Source organism: Pinus tabuliformis, chromosome 3_2 (genome assembly GCF_031772625.1).
Source record: "Pinus tabuliformis cultivar Carrire ecotype Pingquan chromosome 3_2, CPIR1, whole genome shotgun sequence".
NCBI lineage: Eukaryota > Viridiplantae > Streptophyta > Pinopsida > Pinales > Pinaceae > Pinus > Pinus tabuliformis.
The window spans coordinates 1,121,069,187-1,121,073,700 of record NC_142302.1 but is presented as its reverse complement, the minus strand read 5'-3'; the positions used below and the strand labels follow the sequence as shown (position 1 = coordinate 1,121,073,700).

At 36.3% G+C, this 4,514-nt stretch overlaps 1 pseudogene; it reads right to left on the bottom strand.

Moving 5' to 3' along the window:
• Positions 1–471: 471 nt before the first annotated feature.
• LOC149184613 (calcium-dependent protein kinase 16 pseudogene) lies at positions 472–2,843 on the bottom strand (annotated as a pseudogene).
• Between the last annotated feature and the right edge of the window lie 1,671 nt (positions 2,844–4,514).

Genomic DNA, 4,514 nt, shown 5'->3' with positions numbered 1-4,514 from the left:
ATATGATATGTCCCACTTTTCCACCAACTACACTCAGTGAAAAACATAAGTCAATGATATTATTAGAGCTCATCTAACTTAACAATCATGACACAAAAATAATGCATACTTTTTTCACCCTTACCCGTTACCACACAAGTGGAAAATGACAAACATGTTTCACTTACATCATTTCATGCCATTATCTCCTATTACTATTTCATTATCCCCCCCTTCTTTTGTGATGTTACCAAAAAAAAAGTGAACTGCAATTTCTATTGGATTAAACGTACTTGAACAAATTCTATTAATCAAAATTTATGTGTATACATTTACGTAATCCTCCTTTCTCCTTGGCATGATTACACAATGATGATGGCCTTCCCTTCTGCCCTTGTCACCCTCCTCCTCTGACATCTCGTTTCCCCGTACCCATGCCTCATTCTCCTCTTGTTGAAAAGATCGTAGCTCCTGCAAGTTGTTGTCCTCAAACTAAGTGATATATCCATCCTTGTCAAAATCAAATTTATCAAAAGCAACTCGAGATAGCTACTGCCATTTTTCATAGTCATGTTCCTCAAGTTGATGCACATGAAGTGTGGCAGCTACAAATTCATTTAAATCTACAAGGCCATCTATGTTGTTGTCCATCACTTGAAGAATCTCAAGGGCACGCGACTCCTTTAAGGTCTGAGGTTGATCTTTTGCAAGTGTAAGATTGATTTCTCCCAAAGTTATTGATGCACTCTTGTCTATATCAATTGCATCAAACTGATCTCAAAGACCTGCAAGCTCTTCTTGTGCTAGTGTAAATGCCAATGCCATGGGTGCAAGCTGCTTTAGGTGGATGTATTTAACAAAACCACACATTTGGCACATGGATATATCTAGTGGGATTTCTAAAGCAAATCCTCCTCTCACCCATGGATGTGATAGTGCTTGAGTTGCAGCAAGCCTAGCACGAGGATCCTTTACAACAATTTCTTGACAAAATCCTTAGCGCTATTGCTAAATTTTTCCATGGCTTTCCACGAAATTCAGATTTCTTCCTTAGAATCTCTTTAAATATGTCATCCTCTATCTTGTCCCAAAATGGACGCCTCCCACAAAGTGAAATGTATGTTATGACACCAATACTCCAAACAACACATTCAAGCCTAGGTTTGTGTTTTAGAACTTCTAATGCAACATAATACACATTACCTACAATGTCCTGAAATTTTGTGCCTAGTTTTATAAAATCTAAGAGGTGAATCTTTTTGTGTATCCTTAGAAAGAACAATTTGAGGTTTCATGTCCTAATGGACGACATATAATTGATATTGAGCGAAAACTTTTAGCATTTATCATACAACTCTTGTTGCATCTTTTCCACTCTACCTACTATCCTTCAATAACAATATATGATCTAGGAGTTCCCCTCCCTCACATAACTCCATTACAATGTAAACAAAATCACCATTCTCAAATGCATTGTAAAACTAAACAATATTCTCATGCCCAATCAAGGCTTGCAATAGGCTTCACCTCTCTCTTAACATCTTCAATAGTAATGGGAAAACCCATCTTTTAATTTTCAATTCTCTTACAATTGTAACTATTTCGTTTGTAGCCTTGTCTATAGCGACATAAATGTAGCTAAATTAACCATGCCCAAGCAATTTCCCAATCTAATATTTGCTCTCAAAATCCCTCTCATAACCAAAATAGGTTTGCTTCCGCAGCAAGGCAATCCGACCATTATTATTCACCTTCTCCTTCACTTTCTCCTTCTTCTTCTCCGTTTGCACAATTAACACAACAAAATCCTATTACCTTCACTTCCTTAACAAGTTGTCTTTCAAACAACATATTCTTAACTTTCCCTTCATCCTTAAGGGGCAATAAAATGACTTTAGATCCATCCTTCCAAAATGTATTTGTATTTTGCTCACCATCATGCATGACTCTTCTCTCATATTGTCATGGCCTTCCCAACAACATATGGCATGCATCCATTGGGATGACATCATGCTATATAGAAAACCTGACCAAACAACTTTTGTCAACAATGAATCCATTCCCTTTTTTAAATCGTGAAATTCGATAAGGATGGGGAAGTTTATCACAGTGTAGGTTCAATTTATCTACCATCTCTCTAGAAACCATCTTCTCACAACTACCACTATCAACAATAACTTGACATACCTTTCCCTCGAAGTGCACCTAGTTGGAAAGATATTCATCTGAAGACAAGAATGTCCATTGCTGCCAGCCTGTCATTATTCCTTTTCTGGAACCACCCTTGCTCTCCTCATCATGAGATTCTCCCCCACGTCTGGTGGAACTTGACATTCAACTCCTCCTTCATTCTCAACTTGGGCCAAGTTCAATCTTGGTTGCTTTCCTTGTTCATGCTCTTGCATGTTATAATTTGGGCATTCACATGCTATATGACCCTCTTCACCACACCTAAAAGAAACAAAGTGTCTTTGTTGGTTTCCCAATCCTTTTCCACCATTGTAACCTCCACCCCTTCGAAATACTCTTCCTCTTTGTTGATTTGGGTTATTTTATCGAGCATCTTTTGATTTCTCTACTCCTTGAGATGGTTCTCCTTTAATATAGTTTGAACCCACCTCGCAACAGAGATGATGTACCCCTCCTTGCTCCTCTATTCCTTTGAAATTATTGTCAGTTTTGTTTTTCCTCAACCTTTAAGGCTAACTAGTATTCCTCTTCCATGTTCCTAACTTGTGCATGCTCAATTCATCTTGGATAGAAAAAATTAGAAAGTTCACATACCTTGCAACCAATTGCCCATCAATTTCTTGGTGATCCACACGAATGGACAATTCATAAAACAACTTCTTAAGATCTTCCATGGCAGGATCGTTTTACTTCAAATTTTGAATTCTACAAAACAGGGTTTGTGCATGGTCCCGAGGAAGAAATTTCTATTTCAACTTATTCTCCATCTTATTCCATATCCTAATTTTGTCTTTTACCTTTTTTGTTCTTTCTTTCCATATCCAGATCATTACATGAGCTTTCAACTTGGTGCATGCGAATTTTACATTCTTTTCATTTGTCATAGGTTTCCTTTCAAAAGAAAAATCCCGTGTTGTTCAACAAATCTATTAACTCCTCTAGTTTAAGACTACATGCATACTCTCAAACTTCCATTTAGATCCTATCACCTTTTCCTTCTGGAGCCTCGAGTAATCTCTCTTGAAAGGGCAAGCGCTCTAACTGTTCTTCTTCAAGTTTTGCAAGTTCATCTACATATTTGTGGTTTATCTATTCATTAGATGCATCTCCTCTTGGAATCATTCCTTGATTTGCCAACATGTTTGTAATACCTACTACTCGTCACCAGAGATTATGCATATCTCTACGCACCTAAGCAAGACTTATTCTTCCTCTCCCAACCATCTTCCTACTTTGATACCAGACAATGTAACTAAAAAAATTGGACTACAATTTCTATGTGATTGAACAAACTAGAACAAATTCTATTAATGAAAATTTCTATGTATATATTTCCATAATCCTCCTTTCTCCTTGCCCTAATTACATAATTATAGCCTTCCCTTCTACACTAGTCACCCTCCTCTAACCTCTCCTTTCTCCATCCCCATGCATCATTTTGTCATCCTTACCCACTGACACTTGTGGAAAATGACAAGCATGTTCCACTCATGTACATAATTTCATGCCATTATCTTCACCTATTATTGTTTTAACATGCAATGATTAAATAGTATCCACATTAAAGAATAACATGGGAACTCCACTAGCTAAAAGAACAACAGCTTAGAAGTACAAATCTAATATGTCCCATTTTCCCACCAACTACACTCAATTAAAAACACAAGTTTATGATATTATGAGAGCTCATCTAACTCAACAATCATGGACACAAAAATATTGCATACTTTTGTCACTCTTACCCATTACCACACAAGTGGAAAATGACAAACAAATTTTACTCGTGTACATCATTTCATGCCACTATCTTCCTTTATTAATGTCATTACCCCCCACTCTTTGTTTGTTACCCTTACCAACTACCACACAAGTGGAAAATGACAAACATGTTCCACTCATGTACATTATTTCATGTCATTATCTTCCACTATTATTGTTTCATCCTCCACTAACACCTTCCTCGCCCCCGCCCTTTTCTTTTGAGATGAGCATTTTCCCTTATAATAATTATTTGTAATTTATCTTAGGAGAATTTGATACATAACACTATAAACCTCTATTTTAAAAGAAAAATAACTTAAAAACACACACTCTAAAACTTGCCCCTATTTATTTGAACCTTAACCTCATTATCCACTAACACCTTCCTCGCCCCCCGCCCTTTTCGTTTGAGCAAGTCTTTACCATGAGCATTTTCCCTTTAAATAATTATTTGTAATTTATCTTAAAAGAATTTGATACATAACACTATAAACCTCTTGTTGAATTGAGGCTTTTGTGATCCATATCAAGTTATTATTTTTTCTAACACTTGACTTATTCTAATATTTTTATTTATATATTTT